The following is a 22,227-nucleotide window of genomic DNA, read 5'->3' on the forward strand; positions in this document are numbered from 1 at the left end:
CTCCATGTTTGCTTTCATAGTGATTTTCATGCCCATGAAAGGCCTCCAGATTTGGTAAAAATATCTCTTCCTACACATCAAGACATTGTCATTACTCACTCTCAGACGTTTTAGGAGCTAGTTCCTCCTTCTGATCCTTAACCGGGTCAAGAGCTGAAAAGTAAAACACTTGTTATTTTAAGTCTCAAGGCATGATTCCCCAAAACAAAACTAAGAATATTTCTCATCCCAGACCATGATATAAAAGACTTTGGTCTAGTGTAGTAATAAACATCATGAACAGAATTGTTGGAAAATCATTTCAAAAGTTATCTCAGCATTTAATCTGTTTCAGAAGACTTCCTTCACACTCTTTAGCTGAACTTTTTGTTCTTCTCTGGCATTTGATTTTTATTACAATTATCTACAATACATTATGCTAGGGGAGAACAAATGGAGAATGGAAAATGTACTAAATGTATGAAACAGGAACAAATTACTGAATGGCTTTCATAACAGGACTAATGAAACTTTCCTGTGTCATCAAAATCAACATAGCTTTTGAAAAACTAATGACATGGTCCATATAGAAACAGAGTAAAGGTTCATGACCAGTAAATGGAATGCAGTATTCACAACTAGACACTTGTTAAAACAAAGTTCCTATACAGGAAATTATCAAAGACAAGTAAAACAAAATACCATGACAGATTTTATCTCAAATATTTTATGTTCACATTGTCAGTTTAATTCAATGGAGTAGGTCAAAGGATCATAATATATGACAATGAATTTAAAATATCCAGTTTTAAGAACAATAAAAATTGTACATATATACCTAAGAGGAATACTAAGGCAGATATGGAGAAGGAGGCAGATAAAAAGCCAAATACTATTAAATGCTGATAAAACTAAATGATATAAATATTAATTTTTGCCACCTGAAAACAGAGGTATAAAGCCTATTATATCAATATCAAAAGAAAAGCAATCATAATATTTGAAAATAATACTGCTTTCTTATGAATAGTATTTTTTCTTATTTTAAGCTAAAGAATAATATTTATCTCTTTTTTAAAACAAATATTTGTTATTGTTATTATAAAGGTGATGTATATAGAGGTTACAGTTTCATAAGACCGCTTCCTTAACTCTCCCAGGTTTTCCTTTCCATTCCAAGAGTACAAGGTTTTTGTTGTGGTTGTTGTTGTTTTTAGTTGGTTGTGGGACTTGAACTCAAGGCCTGGGAACTGACTCTGAGCTCCTATTTGCTCAAGGGCAGCACCCTATCACTTTGAGTCACAGTGCTACTTCTGGTTTTCTGGTGTTTAATTGGAGATAAGAGTCTCACTAACTTTCCTGTCTGGTATAGCTTTGAACTGTGATCAGATCTCAGCCTCCTGAGTAGCCTAGGATTTAGGCTTGAGCCACCGGTGCCTGGCTCCAACCACAATTTTATAGTACATTTTCAACATAGTGTCTGAGTACCATTGATGCATTTGCTCAATCTTTGTACTTCAGTTTATGTGCCCCCTCATACCTCCCCAATAAGAAATAAATGAACAAACAAGACAAAAAGAAAAGCAAGACAAAAGAAAAGTAGACAATAAAAGAAAACCTACACTTGCAATATTTGGAGTCAGATTTTATGTATTTCTTTCTCACAATGTGTTGATATGCACTGTATGGTGTGGTGTGTATTAACTACCAATGACATGTGAAGTCTGCTTCCTGGGGAGAATACTAGGAATCTTTAAGTCTTATTTTTTGTTACATCTAAGGAAAATCTTGGAACTTGTTGCAGCTCTGTGATACTCACAGGAGTGATGAAAGTAAACTCCAAATTGTGAGATTTAAGATATCCATGCCAATAACAATCTAGAAAATCTTTCACTAGGGAGTCGTTGTCTTATGCATGCCTGTGGCACTCTAATGGGTTTCCATACAAATGCTTCACATTGAATAGTGGGCATAGCTTCTTTCACTTTAGATTTTCGAAATACAAAATTAAGTTTCTTGAAAAGAAAACCACTTTAAAAGTGTATGAAAACAGCTAGCCTTTACCAAGGCAGAGTGGTTTATCCCTGAAATCCTAACTACCCAGGGAGCTAATATAGGGAGGATTACAGGTTCCAACCAACTCCAGGAAAATGTTCGTAAGACCCTGTCTCAACCAACAAAAATCAAAACAGAGTGCTATGGGTCTGTCATTCTAGCTATACAGGTAAAATAAACAGGATCCTACTCCAGGCTGCCCTGAGCGAAAAGACAAGGTATTATTAAAAAAAATCACAAAATGAAAAGTGGCTGGAAGCATGACTCAAATTGAAGAGTACCTGACTAGCGCTGAGTTCAATCTCCTGTACTGAAAATCCAAATCATGAAGCTTTTCAATGTTGCCATACAAAATTGTGATGCCAAAGAAGCAATGGAAAACAAACTTTCAGCAAAAATTTCTGGCAGCTTTATATTCTTCCACTGAGCCAAGTCTACCGTGTGACATTTAGAGGTATTTTAAATTACACACCTCTGATTTATAAATAATTTAAGGAAAGTCATCTAACTGCTATGGAGAAGTACAGAGGTAATGAAGAACACAAATTTTGGAATGAAATATGCATCTGTCTCCTCCAGTCTACTGCTTCTTGTGAAGTCACGATATTAATGTGTTTCACAAAAATATGCAACCAGGCCTTTCTGAACTACAAGCTATACTGGCTTAGCACTCTAAAGGTTTGGGTTATACACTTAATTCAGTACTAAGAAGGTCCCCAAACACCATTCTAATGAAGCTAAGTTTTGTGCTTTATGTTGTGTACAATGACAAACGAAACAAACTTCCCTAGTTTCCTGGTGTTGGTTAATAACAGTTTGACAATAACTATGTTTTCAAAACACACATTATATACATCTTGGGGGAAAAGTTACAAATACTTTTTGATATGGGACAACAAATGGAATAAAATAGTGTCTACCTCCACTCCCCATTCAATTTTTAACAACATTTCAGAACACTTTCTAACATGTTATTTGCTCATCTTCCTGATATTTCACTATGCAGAATGCACATCTCTTTACCCCAGCAAGCATTCTTCCCCTGGACAGTCACCTGGAATTGTGCATGCTCCTTCATTTTCCATCTCCATCTTAGCCATAATTTTGTACAGCTCAGCCAGTGGATTCACTGGTTTAGGTTTCTCCTCAATAAATTGCTGAGCCTAGTAGTGTGAGCACATGCAGTTTTATTAATGACATCAATAATATATAACACATGTGTGTATGTCATATATATGCATTTTATTCATCAGACATGTAATATCTACAAATAACACATGGGTGGATTTAATCATTTTGGAGTCTTTTTTTTCTTGGCCAGTCCTGGGGCTTGGACTCAGGGTCTGAGCACTGTCCCTGGCTTAGTACTCTAGCTCTTGATCCAAAGGGCCACTTCCAGGCTTTCTCTGTTTATGTGGTGATGAGGAATCGAACTCTGGGTTTCATACATGCTAGGCAAGCGCCTTACCACTAAGCCACATTCCCAGCCCTGGATTTAATCATAAATTAGTCTTAAACAGAAGTGTGTGTGTGTGTGTGTGTGTGTGTGTGTGTGTGTGTTCACAGTAATATTACTCTTCTTCTATACAGGCCACTCCAAATAGAAGGCCACATAGACTTTAAATCTATTTTCAGCTACATTAAGATGTCTGTGCCATCTCTTGTATAAAACAACAATAGGGAAGACACAGAACATAATTCTGGGAAACAGATCAACAGATCTGTTGGCATCACCAGAATATCATCCTCTGGGCACATTAGATCCAAATGTTACTCACTAACACTGTATTTCTGCACTTTTATATCTGCTTGTGTTCCAGTTTACTTTTCAAAATCAGGTCCTGTGACTCAGGTTCTCCAGTGTTAAGATACTCACCACTGGGGCAGGGAATATGGCCTAGTGGCAAGAGTGCTTGCCTCATAAACATGAAGCCCTAGGTTCAAGTCCTCAGCACCACATACATAGAAAAGGCCAAAAGTGGCGTGTGGCTCAAGTTGGCAGAGTTCTAGCCTTGAGCAAAAAGAAGCCAGGGACAGTGCTCAGGCGGCCCTGAGTTCAAGCCCCAGGACTGGCAAAAAAAAAAAATATATATATATATATACTCACCACCTCAGCTCTGCTCCGGAGGTAATGTCCTCCATGATCTCTCCGCCCTCTACGGGTAGATTTCCTTGCATTACTCATATTTCACCCTGAAATATGACATTGATTTTAGGAAACTGCACCTCATGGACAGCAATATTTGGCTACTCCTGTGGTGAAAGACTGGTTAGAACATTTTATAAGTTGTGCAGGCATACTGACAATATTTCATAGTGCACTTGTAAATATGCAGACTTTCCAATCAAAACACCTATATATGTAGGGTGAACTCATTTCAAATAGATGCAAAAATACCTTTAAGAACCATGGCACTGTCCCTTAGTATTTTCAATCAAGGCTAGTACTCTAACACTTGAGCCACAGCTCTACTTCTGATTTTTTGTGGAGATAAAGGTTTTATGGACTTTCCTGACCAGGCGGTATCGAACTGTGATCCTCAGATCTCAACCTTCTGAGTAATTAGAATTACTGGCATGAGCCACTGGTTTCTATTTTTTTAATATTGCTAACTTCATAGGAGAGAGAAAGATTCAAAGGGCAACAGGTAGCTTCCTCACCCTGACTCCTGCTCTAAATTCCGGCTAAACAGATCCTACAGACTCAAGATTGACAGGTAATTTCCTCTTTCTGGGTCCTGCCCTTCTTGCTGGACCATGGAAGATTCCAGCATCTATTCTGAGGCCATCACAAACACCAGCTCTCTGGCTCATTGAGGGCTAAAGGCTGATTTCTCTCATATTACTTCTTCCAAAACCACTGCAGTCATCTTACTCCATAGTGACTTCAGAAACAGGATCCTTTTTTTTAAATCAAATATTTTCGTTTATAAGTAGAATGTAAAGATGACTATTTGATGCATATTTATATATACATAAATGAAGCAGTCCAGGAGCTACATGGTAATGACATTAACAATTACTTACAGAGTACGAGAACTAAGAGGCTACCTTTATACATGCAACAAACTCTCACTAGGCTTTCTAGACATAGTGAAATTCTCTATTTGTTTTTAAAAACAGAAAATTGAGTGTTCTAGTCTCTGCATTAATTAATGCAAGGGTCATGAAATAGTTTTATCAGAAAAGAGAGAAATGGTTGTATTTTAGCTTCTTTATATCATGATATGTTGAAGGTTAGGTGGATAGTTTCAATTTCAAGCATTTTTATTCAAAATAAGCAAATTATATCTTACAAAACTCTTAGGTCTGTGTCATCGGTATGGTACACACATATAATACCATAAAAACATTTATTAGCTGGGCTTAAAAGTCAGGACAAATCCATTTCAGGCACTTCTTGAATACATACTATAATAATTTTCTATTAAAATAAGAACAGTACTCTTGTCAGACTAAACCATAAAAACCTTAACTTTCATTTTTAGAATGTGCAAGAGTAGACAATAACAATATTGCACAACCAATCCAAATGCATGTTATATTTCTTCACAATTTCATACTTTTAGGGTTAAGTAGAAAGTCACACAGAAACAGGATCCTTTATCTCTTGACCTCCCAAGTTGCTACTATTACAGGCTTGAGCCATCATTGTGCCAATCTTAGTACTACTAAGGCAGTGGAGAAAAACTTATTTACAGAGCAGTGTAACCATCTATCTGCCCTCCTCCTGCTCTAACTTCCTGCTGAAGGGATCTCCTGCAGAGTTAATTAAGATTGCCAGGCACTTCCCCCACTCCCTGCCCTTCCCTCCCCATTAATACCTATGGAAAATTCCACCATCTAGCCTGTATCCAACACAGGCACCATACTCTGGGGCTCACTGAGGGCCTCTAGTACCATCTTAAACACTGCCCTTTTTCATCTTAATCTTTTCTCCTCCTCCACATAGCAGCCATTAGACTCCAGTGGCCTCATAACATGATTCTTCCACTCTCTGCCACCAAAGCACCTACAACATTCATGAACCACTGACATTATCTTTTGGTCACACCTCACCACACAGGGTCAAAGTTTATTCACAGAGCAGTGGGACTCCTTTTCACCCTCCTTCTGCTATGACTTCCTGCTGATCAGATCTCTCAGCATCAAGATTAACAGCACTTTCCTCATGGCACATACCATCTCCCACGCACATGCTCAGGGTTGTCTCCACAGTCTGGCAGGCGGCCAATACCTACACCCCACTCATGGGATTATTGACGGTGAAATGCTCCTCTTTCCAATATGCCTTTTGAGGCCACTCTGGAGTCGAGCAGGCAACCATTCTTTATTACTACTCACTGCCCACAGTAGTTGATACAGAAAACAGTGGGACCCTTCTCTCTACTCTGGCACTGACAAGATGCTGAACAGATCCCTCCGCGTCCAGGTTACCAAGCATTTTCCTCACCACCTGCCTGCCTGCCCACCCACACTATGGTCAATGAAAATGTGGGTCCCTGTCCCGTGGCCATCAGAGACGCCTCTGCCCCGAGATTCAATGAACGCCTTCTACACACCCCAAAGGCTTATCTCTCACTCTACTTCTCCCCTCCCTCGCAGCCACCTCACCACAGCATGGCCTCAAAACCGGATCTTTCCTCTCTCAGCCCCCTAAGTTGTTAGTATTAAGTGTGTGCACCGCTGGCCTCCACCCGGTCCTTAGTAGCTCTAACCAGATCCCAGCAGTTCCCCTTAGCTCAGGGACTCCCTCCCACCTCACCCTTTTGCCCACCCCTCTCGTGCTGCCCATCCCCCTCAGGCACCTCACTAAATCCAGGCCGCGGCACCACGCCAAAGGTCTATACTACAGTGCTATGGCTCACTCGCCAGACCCAACCGGAGCCTTCTGGCCCCCTCCACACTCAGTCACACTTAAAGTGCAGCCAAGACTGCTCTGAGGCCTTACCTGAACTTTGAGGTCAAAGTTAAGGAGAACGTAGCTCAAGCGCACACGACACCACCGGGTACACTGCCGCAAGCGCCAACCTGAAGCACATGCGCAGTAAGGAACACATGCAGATTGGGCTGGGCTCAGTGCCTGCACATGCGCAATGTGAAACATGACCTAAACTAGACATATTCATAACTCAGCATAGTCACTAGAAATAGTCATGCCCACTGAGTCAAGTACCCATGGGCCTTAAAGTTGTTTTCCTGTCTGCATGCACAATGGACACTTCAAGATCACCTAAGACTGGAAATGAACGTACACAACACTTTGCTTCCACCCAAACTTTCTCCCAAGGGTGGGAAGTTCAGAAAAGCGGCCAAGCTTTCCTCTATGAAGGGATGTGTCCGAAAACACGCACCGAGACAAAAATATTTTTTAAAGTGTTACTTTTTGAGTGTCACTCCAATTCATTTTTTCCGTCTTCCCTTCTGGCTTTCCTGTCATTTAAGCTAGGACTTTGCTCACTGCTGTGGAATAAAGATATTTACTCCTTATTGCTTTCATATTTCTTTGATTACATTAGTGTATATTAAAATCTTGGACCTACCTAAACAATATGAATGCAATATGGTGGCTGGTGCCTACCTTCTCTTTTAATTCTCTGACATTGGATTTAATTTTAGATGGAATTATTTGTTTTTGTTATCTTCCTCTGAAATGTATAACCTTTACTACTATTTTCCTATGCCGATTGCTTTTTGCCCATTTCCAATTAAAGCATCAAGTAATGCTTGTACTCCTAAGACAGATCAGAAGAGAAAGGGATACCTCCCTGAGGAACCTCTGCCCCTGCAGAGGTTAAGCATTTGTTAAGCATAGTGTAATATTATTAAGTTTTGGTAAATGCTACTAGAATTGGTATCCTGGTGAACTATACTTAATTCTGCATTGTGAGGACCATTTCATTGATTTCTGTGAATGATTAAAACTATTAAGATAGGCCTTACCCTTATGTCTGGGAGACTAGGATGGAAAACTCGTATAATCTGGCTTTCAAAATAACAAATTATTTAATGGTCTCCTCTCTGGGAAGGTCATATTATTCCATCTCATAGATGACCACAATTCAAATATGAAATCATTTATTTGTGCCTTTTCAGTTGATATTTGTTTGTAGAGTTTAACTGTGTTATCACATAAGAAATTATTGCAATATACATGTTACTCTATACAAACATATTGTGGTTTGCCAGAATGCTCACTTCTGCAAATTTAAGTTCATATTAGTGGAATTTTGTAACACTATAAACACATTTATTAGAACTGAATAAAAATTAGTGATAAGACACAATTTCCTATACTCAAAATCCTCTCAGATCATGAGTGTCACTGCTGGATATATTAGACAACTGCTAACATGGTGGCTGCTGAGATGATGATTCATGACATTAAGGTCACAGAAACTAATGGTATACAAGCTCACTGAGCTCCCTTTGATCCTCTCTGTGAGCAGAGACCAGGACCTACTAGAAGGGGTTGGTGACAGCAGTGGCTAGACCAATGCACTATAAAGACAACTTGCCACTTGCTGGGCCCATGGTTTCAATACCCCCTGCTCAGCTTCCCTGAGCACTTTTCACAAGACATCTCTTAGCTGTGCCTCAGTTGGTCCAAGTCAGTCCTTTCCCAATGTTTCTTATCCACTACTCCTTATAGTTCAAATCTGCTCTCTGAAGGCCTCATCTCTCCTTGGTCGTGAGTATTCTTGGCATACTGGGAGTGTAATTATGTCCACTGGACAGGAGAGGATACTGAGGTGATCAGAGGCTGGGCCTGCATCTTGCACAGTGCATCAGTGATCAGGAATGAATCAGAAGCTACTCACCCAAACCCTCAGTCATCCAAACCCTCAGATACATATTTTTTTTTTACTGACTCATCTCTGAAGTACCACACAGTTATGTTTTTCTAGCCCTTCAGGGTTGGTGTATCATATATCAACAAAAGCCTCTACAGCCAGCCCTCGGGCTTTGATAGAGATTTTTTTAAGCTGATTTTGTCTTGTTTGTACCTTGTAACTGGTGGCCTTTTTTTAACCCCAGGCTGTTTTTCAGTAGTCTCCAAACCCTTTAACATTGAGACCTGTGCCTTAGGATTAGCCAGACTTCTCCTTAACCTATCCGTGCTGCCTAATGCAAAGTAAGTTCTCAGGCAATGTTTCCTAATACCTTTTGATGGCAAATCTAGACATGAAACAAGACTTCATCATCTAAACCCTTTTCTTTTCATGCTCATTAAAGTGATTTTTATGACTGTACGACACAACAAACAGACATATATTTGATATAATTAGAAGCATGTATATTAGAACACCAATGTAATTTATTGTTAAAACATCTTCAAGTATCGAGGCTCTGGTGGCTCACCCCTCTAATCCTAGTTATTCAGAAAGAAGTCTGAGGATTGTAACTCAAGTGGTAGAGAAGCAGAAATGGATTGGGACTCCAACTTCTCTGGACTGAGCCAAATGGATGGCCTCCTCATCTCTTTTGTGGAAGGGGCCCCATATATGTCTTATGTCAGTATTTGCCTCATGCCTACATATGCCATATGTTTACAGCATCCCCTGCTAATTTAAAAAAACAAAAAAGGGGCAGATACCACTGTTGGGTATCTATCCAAAAGCCCACAAACAAAATCACAGTAATGCCACCAGCACAACAATGTTCATCGCAGCACAATTTGTCATAGCGAGAAGCTGGAACCAACCCAGATGCCCCTCCATAGATGAATGGATCAGGAAAATGTGGTACATTTACACAATGGAATTTTATGCCTCTATCAGAAAGAATGACATTGTTCCATTTGTAAGGAAATGGAAGGAGTTGAAAAAAATTATACTAAGTAAAGTGAGCCAGACCCAAAGAAACATGGACTCTATGGTCTCCCTTATTGGGAATAATTAGTACAGGTTTAGGCAAGTCATAGCAGAGCATCACAAGGCCCAATAGCTATACCCTTAGAAACACATAAGATGATGCTAAGTGAAATGAACTCCATGTTATGGAAACAAGTGATATATCACAGTTGTAACTACTTTCAACGTCCTATGTGTATGTGTAGTTTCTATTATTGATGATGTTTTGTATCACCTTCCTATGTTTGTACCTACACTATCTCTGTAATCTTATCTGAGTATATTGGAAACCGTGCTTACTGGTATTGGAAGTAGGAAATTCAAAGGGAATACCATATTCGAGAGACACAGGGTAAAAAAAGAGAAATAACTACAAAAGCAATACTTGCAAAACTGTTTGGCGTAAGTGAACTGAACACCTGGGGGGGGAGGGAAAGGGGGGAGGGAGGGGGGCATGAGGGACAAGGCAACAAACAGTACAAGAAATGTATCCAATGCCCAAAGTATGATACTGTAACCTCTCTGTACTTCAGTTTGATAATAAAAATTTGAGAAAAAAAAAAAACCAATTTTGAAAAAAAAAAAAAAAGGGGCAGATATTGGAGATTCAGCTGGGCATTGAGGGGGAGAGGGCGGTCCTGAGACGCTGCCTTCCCTCCCGCCCTGGGGCAGTGTGAAAGCTAGCCACTCCAATTTTCCGGGTTCTGCTGGAAGAGAAGCAAACCAGCCCCACCTTCCATCTCAGCCACGTGTAATGGCACCGGAGACCCCAGAGACCCGGTCCTTGGGGGGCTGTGGTCTCCGCCCATAGAGGAAGTTCCGTGACATCACCGTGATGGACAGTTCACTAGCCAATCGTTAATACCCAGTTAGTCCCTCCTCTTCCTGCCTGCCATTACTGTTATATAAACCCCTCCCTTGAGTAAAATCTTTTGAGGCTGGCAGTCCATCAGACCAGTTCCCCAAGATCTTTGTGTCTGGTGTCTGCTGTTGTATGTGAGAGGGAATGGGACCGGGGGTCTCAGCATCCTATCTCAGCTCAGCTTAGCCCAGTAGGGATACGCTTCGCCTCTCCTGCTGGCCGGGGAAGCAGAGCCGACTGTCCCTCACAATTTGGGGCTTGGTGACTCCCCGGGGAAAAAGGGGGGGATGTGGAGAGTGAGCCCGACATGCCTGGAGTGAAAATACTAAAGGGCAGTGCATAGACCCTGAGCTCAAGCCCCAGTATGAGCACAAAAACATTCTCAAATGAAAAGTAAATTACCCTTCACCATTTTGTCACAAAGTGTTCAAGTGTAAGCATCTTTCCTCAAAAGGTTTTCTCATGTGAAAATGTTGAAATAGGACAGATAGACTGATGGGAGTATCACATGCTAGAAAAAAGTGATCACTGAGTCTCATTAATGACACTTTGATCTAGGAGGACTACATTCTGTTGCTTCCTGAATGGGTGCTTCTCTCTTAAAAACAAACTTCTCACATCCATCCAGTGTAAATGAAAATAACTACACAAACTCTGCAAGTAACATTTTTCAGAGGAGAATCTAGGAGGAAAAACAACTTACCAACAATTTTGTTCTATTAACAAAAATAAAAAACAAATACTATAGACTCAGCCATACAAGAAAGATAAGAATACAGTGCTCTTTTGAAAGTATTTTAGGAGTTATTTTGACTATATATACACATAAATATATTATTGACTATGCTCCTATTTCCAGGAATCCAGCAATATAGGAATGGACCATGTCAATGACAGCCACCACCAACTCACAGGGAACATACTGGCCCAAGAGAGATAAAGCAGCACCTGTAGTACAGGCTAAAGGGTTGGGAAGAAGGAGTTGATGAGTGCAAGAAATAGGTGAATGCATCATGTATTAAGGCATAGCAGATAAGTAAAAGGAAACAGAAGGAAGGTGTCTCTAACATTGCCTGAAAATTACTAGAAAAGTGAACTTCTTAGAGGTTATAGCCAAGTGCTTTCTCCCACCACAATGAACTTTCCCTTCATCAGATCCTATTTCCTGTGTGTGAAAATATAATGTGTTCAATTGTTTCCCCTCCCTTTCATGGTGCCTCATAGTACATAAGGTGCTGGGATCTAAATAGTATTAATGAAAGACATGATTTCAGTGTTGTGTTTACTATCTAGTATGACAGATGCAAGCATTTTGAACTACAGACGTTGAGAGGTTAACAAAGGTTTCTGAGGGCAGCTTTGATATCGAGGAAATCTTGGCATCTGTTCTTTCTCACCACACATTCATCATGCACATCATTCATGGTGTATTATATTTCCTATCATGCTATCCTGTAGAATTTTATTTTATTGTACTGATAGAACAGGTATCATTGCTTCCTGTTTTATATTGGTTGTTTTATTTCTTAAGTTGATGAATTTTTGTTTTATAATCCTGCCATCAAGCCAGTCAACTGTCACTGGTGCTGCTAAATAGCAAGAGTAAATGCTTAGGTGATACAAAGCAGGAAGAGCTTAACAAATCTAGAGCCTGTGAAAATGTCACGGGAAGACATGATATCCGTTTGGAATGCACACTGTAGTGTTTCTATATATTAGACTATCTGACATAGATACAAATAGGATTACACTTTATTACATAGCATATATTTTTAACCATCAATGAGTATTTTCCAAATTCTTTTATAAATGTTTACAATATAAATGTATAATATGTTCACAGCAAATCTCAATTTGCATGAAATAAGATGATATAAAGCAACAGGCTCTGTTAGCTGTGGTCACAGATGCCTGTAGTGCCACCATTCAGTAGCTCATGAGTTCAAGGCCCAGACTCTGCTACATAGCAAAATTCACTCACCAAAAAGAAGATAAAAAAGAAGTAGGCTCTACTGACAGAATTTTGACTATGCCAACTTCACTTGTTTTTGTAACACATTAACAAAGGTAAATTAGGTATTGTTGACCTCCTAAGATTCATTTTTTCCTCTTCCCTTCAAATACTCTCAGACATTTCCACAGTGGAAAATGTTTTACACACACACACACACACACACGTGTGTGTAGACATTCACATATCTATTTGCTTGTGTATACACATACACATATATGTACACACATATAGACACACATATACATAGACATATACATAAAAATATGCAACACCCCAGCCCATAAAAAAAGCAAGTCACAGCAGAATTAATCCACTAATCTTAGATACTCATGAGTTGGAGATGTGTAACCAGTGGCAAAGTTAGCCTAAACAAGAAAATCTAGGAGACTTTTATCTTCAATTAACCACCAAAATGGTTAATGTAGAGCATTGGCTTGAATGGAAAAAAACACCCAGTAATGAGATTTCATTTAACTCTAGTTACAATACTCATCATCAAGAACATAACAACCGGGCTGGGGATATAGCCTAGTGGCAAGAGTGCCTGCCTCGGATACACGAGGCCCTAGGTTCGATTCCCCAGCACCACATATACAGAAAACGGCCAGAAGCGGCGCTGTGGCTCAAGTGGCAGAGTGCTAGCCTTGAGTGGGAAGAAGCCAGGGACAGTGCTCAGGCCCTGAGTCCAAGGCCCAGGACTGGCCAAAAAAAAAAAAAAAAGAACATAACAACCAATGCTTCTAAGGAGATAGGGAAGAAGCAACCGACTTATACTTTGTTGGTGCCAATGTACACTATCATATACATAAGGATATATATATATATATACATATATATGCACACACATAGATAAATCAACATATATCCATATGATCGTTTTTATGTAAACCAGTCTGTCAAGGAGGCTCCAAGGCTTACCTTGTGGTGAATGCTGGAGCTGAAAACTCTTTCCTAGCTTTCCTTCACTTGGCTGTTCCCCCACAGGTTTCAGCTATTCTGTCGTTCTCTTGTGATTCTCAGTGTTCTTCCCATTTGGCTCTTCTGAATATAGTCTCTCCTTTGTTTCCCAAGCTCTACTCCTTCAGCTTCTGATAGAGAAACCTACTCCCACACACTGAAGTTCTCTCCTATTGCTCTTTTCTGTTGGCCCTAGCAGGGGAAACAGAGGAAAGAACTGGGATCTGTTAAGGAGTTGATTACTAACTATCTGTCTCTTGTTGGGGTACCACAAGCAAATTTATTCCCTTGGATGAACCTCAGTTTCCCTTTCTATGAATTTGAGGCACTCTGGTTTTCTTCACATCATCCATTCTACACATGACAATTTATTTACTTGTTGGGGAACCTATTAGTCACTTTCCCCATTGCCTTCGCCACTTCATTTGCTCTCTGGGGCTGGGAGGAGCTGCCTACCTCATTATTGCATTCTAAGAACAGAGCACAGAGTCATTACTTAGGGAGATGAGTTAGAAGAGAGAATGCACAATGAATCAGTTCAGTACCCATGGACCATGATTGCCACCACTGTGTAGAGGGAGCCTGGATAATAATAATGGAGTAAGGGAGGGAGGGAGAGAGAGGCAGGAAGGAACAGGCAGGAAAGGAAGGAAGAAGGGAGGGAGAGAGTGACACTGAGATTCTGATAAAATGGAATGTTGAAGCAAGGCAGCTGCTGGCTGCACAGCCCTGGCCAACCCAGTCAGACAATTGACTTCTATTTCTGTACCTCTTGTTTTCTTCAGCCTAATCAATGTGGTTACCCTAACATCCCAGCTTCTCCTACTACAGACCTGGCCTCAGTAGGTCAATGTGGTTACCCTAACATCCCAGCTTCCCCTACTACAGACCTGGCCTCAGTAGGACACTACCTCTAGTGCTCTAGAGCACAACAAACAAAACAAAATAAAACATAATAAGAAGACACAGCTTCCTGATTTTCTCAGGGCTTGGAGGCCAGTGCAGTGAACCATGCACTGTGGCAAGGCTGCCAGTATTGAGTTGTAGCGACAGGGTCAGGACTGGATTGTTCCTGTCTTAGCTCTGGGATGTCTTGGCCTTGGGCAGGCCTTGTACAGGCTTTATTTGCCATTTCCACCCCAGGTTTCTGTTTTCATGGTCCCCACAACTCCTATGTCCTGATTCCGTTCCTGCTCAGATCCATTCTCACAGACATAATCCATACGAAGTGTCCTTCAGTTGGACCCACCCTTCTGTATCTAAATGGACTTTCCTCAGGTCCAACTCAGCACATTCTGCTCAGTCTACTCCCAACCATCCCCAGTTCTTATTGTGGTTTACGTGTCTAGGTTTTCAAACAAAGAAACCTGAGTTTTGACTTTAAGAAACCTGAGATTTGACCTTGTTATCACCCTGAACTCCTCCTTGAACCCTTCCTAATTTCCACTGTCAGGGAACTGCTATATAGGCTTGAGTCTCAGCTCTAAATCTCTTAATTTTGAGATGGTAATGGGGCTTGAACTCAGGGTCTTAAGCTCTTGCCATTTTGAAGATGGCAGGAGCTTTGCAACTTGAGCTATTTCTTCACTCTTAGAATTTTGCTAGTAAAATTGCTGGTTAATAGAGTCTCATGAATGTCTCTATGGCAGCTGGCTTGAAACATCAATCCTCAGATCACAACCTCCTGGGTGTCTAAGATTACAGGAATCAGCCACTCCCACCCAATAAATAAATGAGATATTTTGGATTTTTTTCCTCTTTTTTGTGCTGGCATTGGGCTTTAACTCAGTGTCTTGCACTCTCTCTTGGCTTTATCTCTCACATATATCTTCTTTCACTACTTACCAAATAGGGGAGAAGTTCCCACAGAGTAGTGGGAACCCATTCCCCCATGCATGCTGACTTTTGCTGAAAAGATCACTCAGAATAAAGATTGACAGGCACTTTTCTCATAGCTTGCCCATGTGCAGCGAAGCTCCACAGTCTATCTTGTGGCCAACACCTGCAAACCTCTTTGTAGACTGTGAGGGCTAGAGTCGTCTCTTTCTCAATACTCTTTTTTTTTTCTCCCTGCCACCATCTTACAACACTGTAGCCTGAAATTTGATCCTTCCATTCTGAACCCCAGCGTTCTTCTTTAATTACTACTCATGTCTCACAGGAGCTGATTCACAGAGCAGTGGGACCCCTCCCTGCACCTGGGCCCTGAAGAAGTGGTGAACACATCCTACCCTGTCCAGGTCGCCAAGCATTTTCCTCAGCACCTGCCAGCTCATGTCCACCTTCATGTTCAAGGAAGCCTTGGACCTTTGTCCTGTGGCCATCAGAGGCCTCCCATACGCCGATATTCAATTTGCATCTCCTATATATCCCCAAAGGCTCATCTCTCACTCTACTCCTCCTCCCCTCCCTCACAACCACCTCACCACAGCATGGCGTCAAAACCGGATCCTTCTGCCCTCAGCCCCCCTCCCCCCAAGCAGCTGCTATTGCCTCCATCTTTCATTACTGCTCACAGCAGAGGGCACAAGTTGCTTCACACAGCAGTGGACCCTCGCCGTCCACCCGGTCCCCAGTGGTGCTCACCAGGTCCCAGCTCATCCCTGTGGCTCCGAGACTCGCTCCCACCTCATCTTCTTGCCTGGCCCTCTCGGGCTGCCCATCCCCCATGGCCACCTCAGTTTGTCCAGGCCGTGTCACCACGACAAAGGCCCATGCCACAGTGACCTCGAGGCTCCTTCATCTATGAGGACATGTATCACACGCCAGATCCAACGGAGGCCCTCTGTCCCTGTCCCTCCCCCACAAACACACACTCTGTCACATTACTTAAACTGCAGCCAGAAGTGCTCTGAGGCCTTACTGAACTTTTAGAACAAAGTTAAGGAGGACACAGAATGAGCTCATGCACCTCCTCCCAGTGCACAACGGCATACTCCAAGGCTCACTCAAGTGCATGCATAGTAGGGAACACACATGCGCTGGGCAGGGCACAGAGCCTGCACATGCGCAATATGAAACATTCCCAGTATGGAACACACTAAGGCTGGGCATGCATAATCACTAGAAATGGCCACGCCCACTGAGCCAAGAACCCATGGGCCTTAAAGCTCTTTTCCTGCCTGCACTCAGAATGGATTCTTGTAGATATCCTAAGACTGAAAATGAATGTGCACAGCATCTTTCTCTGCTCCTAATTAACCTTTCTCCCATTTGCAGGATGTTCACGAAACAGATGCCGGTTGCTGGTCAAGAAAGATGTGTCTAAAAACACTCACTGAGACAAAAAGATTTTTGAAATGTTGCCTCATGCCTGGATCTCATGCCTGAAATCGTAGCTACTAAGGAGGCTGAGATCCTAGGATCAAGATCCGAAGCCAGGCCAGGCAGGAAAGTCTTTGAGAATCTTATCTCCAATATGCTTCTCAGAGAAAGCCAAAAGTGGCACTGTTATTCAAATGCAAAGGGCTATCCTTGAACACAAGAAGGCTCAAATAAAGCAACCAGGCGGTGAATTTATGCCCAAGGACGGGATAGCTATAGATAGATATTGATGTCTGTCTATCTATCTATCTATCTATCTATCTATCTATCTATCTATCTATCTATCTATCTATCAACTTTTGGAGTGTTACTCCAATCCTTTATCTCCATCCTTCCTTCTGGCATTCCTATCATGCAGGTTAGGACATTGTCCACTCTTCAGGAATAGATATTCAGTCCTAGCACAGAACTTCCCAAGCATCCAAACTGAGAGGCCCATTCAGATATAAGAGTCCTTTAGAATTCCAACCAGACCAGACCAGAAAAGAACATCTCACTGAACCATTGTAATTCTCACAGGCTCAATAGAGACCATGGAAAGGACCCTTAGAGCTGTCAGAGAGAAAAGATTGATTACTTATAAAGGAAATCTGGTCAGAATAAGTCCGGATTTCTCAGACATGAAAGCAAGAAAAGTCTGGAATGACTTCTGTCATGTCTTAAAGGCAAACAACTACCAATCAAGAATACTAAATTGTATCCAGCAAACCTTTCCTTTCTTTTTTTAAATTTTTTTTTTTATTTTTTGCCAGTCCTGGGGCTTGGACTCAGGGCCTGACACTATCCCTGGCTTCTTTTTGCTCAAGGCTAGCACTATACCACTTGAGCCACAGTGCCACTTCTGGCCATTTTCTATATTTGTGGTGGTGAGGAATCGAACCCAGAGCTTCATGTGTACGAATCAAGCACTCTTGCCACTAGGCCATATTCTCAGCCCCAAAGCTTTCCTTTCTAAGGGAGGAACTAATAAAAAATTTCCATAACAAGGAAAATTTGAAACAATTTATCTCCTCCTAAGTAGCACTAGGAAAGATACTTTAAAAAATTATTGAGACTAGGTATGTGGCTTAGTGGTAAAGTGCTTGGCTAGCATACACTAAACAGAAAAACCCAGAAGTAGCACTGTGGCTCAAGTGGTAAAGTGGTAGCCTTGAGCACAAAGAAGATCAGGGGCAGTGGCCAAAATCTGGACTCTTGAACTGCAGTCCTCAGATCCCAGCCTCCTGAGCAGATAGTATTGTAGGCTTGAGTCGCTATTTTAGTTTAGAGCCCAGTTTTAGTTCAAGTATTATACATCTTTGACATGCCTAATCTAAAACATACTGTACATATATGTGTGTAGATGCTTATGTACAAACAACTTGGGATACTGTTATTTTAAATATATAAAACTATTACTATTATAATATTGGCCAAATTTGTCATGATGGTGCTAAGACAACAGACATGAAGTGTACATTACCTTATTAACACTCCCCAAAATAAAAAATCAACTTAGAGCTAAATGGTGTATCTGAGAGTACACTCTAAATATACTTGGTTACAAATAGTTTTTCAGTACTTTGATCTATCAAACACTGTACAAATTTCATTTGTTTCTGGAAATCCTGAATAATTATAAAGGTCTATTTTTATTTTTAGCTCGATTTTTATGCATTCTTGATATGTCTAATAAAAATGTATTGTACACATATGTGTATAAGTACCTGTATATCCATAACTCAGGATATTCTGTTGTTTTTTTATATGTAAAGCTATTATCACTCTTAAAGATGGTTATCTTATTTCAGTCAGATCTAAAAATACAGACCTTCAAAAATTATTTTTACACAAGCCAAACAAAAAGAGGAGGCTATTTTGAACTTAAGAAGTGGGGGTCTTCAGTAGCCCCACTTTGGGGCATCTACCCAAAAGATTACAAGCAAGACCACACTAAAGGGACCAGCACTGCACTGTTCATCACAGCACAATTTGTCATTGCTAAAATATGGAACTGACCCAGATGCTCCTCAGTAGATGACTGGATCAGGAAAATGTGGTACATATACACATTGGAATTCTATGGCTCTTTTAGAAATAATGACATTGCCCCATTCATAAGGCAATGGAAGGACTTGGAAAAATCATACTAAGTGAAGTGAAGTGAGCCAGACCCAAAGATACGTGGACTCTGATGAGGGAAACTTCATGAGATTTCCCTCATAGGGAATAATTAGTAAAAGTTTAGGCTAGACATAGCAGAAGATCACAATAGCCCAATAGCTATGCCCCTATGAACACATAAGATGATGCTAAGTGAAATGAACGCCACATTATGGAAACACGTGTTATATCATTGTTGTAATTATTTTCAACATGCCATGTGAAACCATACCTTTTTTTTTGTTTCTCTCATATTCCCTTCCTCTCTATCACTGAATCCCATCTGAGTACCCCTGTATATACGTGTATTAGGACTAGGGAACGGAGAGGGAATATCAAAATCGAGAGACAAGGAATAAAAAGACAAACTATTCCAAAAGCAATACTTACAATACCATTTGGTGTAAACCAACTGTATATCTCATAGTGGGGAGAGGGGAAGGGGGAGGGGGAAGGGGGAAATGAGGGAGGAGGTAACAAGTTGAACAAAAGAATGTACTCACTGCCTTACATATGAAACTGTAACTCCTCTGTACTTCCTTTGACAGTAAAGGAAAAAAATAAATAAATAAGAAAAAACTAAAATAAACATGCTAGAGAATCCAAAACAGGGGGTCTTATAATTTGAATATTCAAACAAGTCTGCTTTATTCCAAATTCAACTATTTTACAGTAAATAGGTATATAAATGAATGTGTTTATTATTATATTACAAAAATAGTTTAAGGTGGACTTTCTTCCTGGATATAAAAATATTGCACTTTATTTGAAATGTATAAATTCAAAGTTACATAAAATAATTTTGAAATATAAATTTTAAAAATTACTGAAAAATAATAAAAATATTATACAGGACATAAAGAAGTCTAACAATATATAAAAGTTAAAACTTGTAAAAAGTTCACACAGGCTATGCAAAGGGCAGTTGTGGTTAGCTCTTGGGGGAACCAAGGCAGCTCCTCTGCTTACTCCTTTAGGTGCAGCCAGCCTCCTGGCAGGAATACCAAAACCAGATTACCAGTAAAAATGCAGTGCCCAGGTTACTTTCTTGTCTATTCTGCCTGTGAGTGACTCCAGCTCCTGCTGATTAAGAAGAATGATGCGACTTTCAGAATAATCCTGAATGAGAAGCACTCCTGAATGATTACACACAGAACTTCCTTCTTAAATGCTTCTCACATACTGTTCTCAGAGGCCCTCCACTCAAATTAGGCTATTGTGTCCATCCTTATACATACATGTCAATTAAATTATCCTCTTTCTGATGCCATTATCAACTAAAGAAGCTCTTTCAGGTGCAATAATGCTTTTCACTGCATTTGTTATTCATTTCACAAGTTTACATGCCAAAATGAAATCAGCAACAATTGAACAAATACTAACTTCAGATATTTTAGTGGAGGAAGATGACATGAAATGATAAGCTGTACCGGGGCTGAGAATGTCAAATTTCTCATTTATGTCAAGAAATATGTAGTCAGTATAGTGTTCCATTCCGTTCTGGGTTGATGAGTGTTCTTGGAACATGGTATTTATTCCCAAATTGAGTAACCTTGCTGTGTGGCAGTACTGGAAGCACTGCTCTACTGTTTGTCTTTGGATGGATGACACTTTGTATAGGAATTCTATTTTCATTAGTTGTGAACATAGCTGCAGAGATTGGAATTTTCCAAACCCAGGATACTTATGAAATCATTTCTCTCACGAGACTACTTTATAATTTTTGTTTCCATGGATCTTACACACAGGTAGAAGCCTATCAAATACTTTATAATTTGCTTCGTTTTAAGAATACCTGATAAAAAAAGGCTCTCCTTTGTGTTTGGAAATAATTAATCTATTACTTAAAGATCATCAAGATCAGCCGGGTGCTGGTGGCTCATGCCTATAATACTAGCTACTTAGGAGGCCGAGATCTGACGATCAAGGTTCAAAGCCATCCCAGGCAGTAAAGTCCGTGAGACTCTCATCTCCAATTAATCACCAGAAAACTGGAAGTTGTGCTGTGGCTCAAGTGGTAGAGCACTAGCCTTGAGCTGAAGAGACACCACTCAGGCCCAGAGTTCAAGCCCCACAACCGACAAAAAAAAAAGAAAAAAATCACCAAGATCCTGCTATTGGGATGTAGGTTGTTTTGATTAACTTTTAGGACTTGACTTCAGAAAAACTTATAAAGTAAAACAATAGATAAATCTTACTGAAGAAACAAAATTTCCTTTTAAAGGTAATAATTTATAAATCCATTACTTCACTTTAAATAACAAAACATTAAAATCAAGTAGAGAGACTGCCTGAAATCTGTGACAAGAAATGGAACTTTCTGGAGCAGGAGATTGACTAAAGATTGAGTAAACTTACAGTGGATAGGAAAAGTATTTCCAATTTTATTATAAGTACATTATATAGAATGATTTGAATTTTTAAGTTAAGGAGAAAAGTATTTTTTAAAAAAGAAAGTTTTCTGGGTGACGGTGGCTCATACCTCTAATCCTAGCTACTCAGGAGGCCTGAGATCTGAGGATCATGGTAGAAAGTCAGCTGAGGCAGGAAAGTCTGTGAGACTCTTACCTCCAATAAACTACTCAGAAGGATCCAGGTATTGTGCTGTGGCTTAAGTGGTAGAGCACTAGTCTTGAGCAAAAGCTCAGGAACAGTACCCAGGCCCACAGTTCAAGCAGCAGGACTGGGGTAAAAAATAATTTACACAATTTCTTGATAATGCTATATTCTTACCTTTTCTAAATCTGACTTTTCCTTTTCTGTTTCTGTAGATTGTAGCTTTCTTTTTCCCAGGTTAGTGTAAAAGTAGAAATGTACATAAATGCTATGCACTAAATGTTTATGTCTTGCAAAGGCCATACATTAGACTCCAAAATCCCAATGTGATCTTATTTGGAGATGGAGCTTTTGAGGAAGAATTAAGACATGAGAATTAGTCTAATGAAATGAGTAACCTAGTAAGAGACAGCACAAAGGCAGCCATCTGTTAGCCAGGAGAAAGCCCTCACCAGAACCTTAACAAACTGACAGCCTGATCCTCC

The 22,227-nt window shown here is 40.3% G+C and overlaps 1 pseudogene; it reads left to right on the top strand.

The window, feature by feature from the left end:
- The first annotated feature begins 8,387 nt into the window (after positions 1 to 8,387).
- On the top strand, positions 8,388 to 20,985 carry LOC125343104 (annotated as a pseudogene).
- Positions 20,986 to 22,227: the final 1,242 nt, after the last annotated feature.

The sequence above is a fragment of the Perognathus longimembris genome, chromosome 28, assembly GCF_023159225.1.
Source record: "Perognathus longimembris pacificus isolate PPM17 chromosome 28, ASM2315922v1, whole genome shotgun sequence".
Lineage (NCBI taxonomy): Eukaryota > Metazoa > Chordata > Mammalia > Rodentia > Heteromyidae > Perognathus > Perognathus longimembris.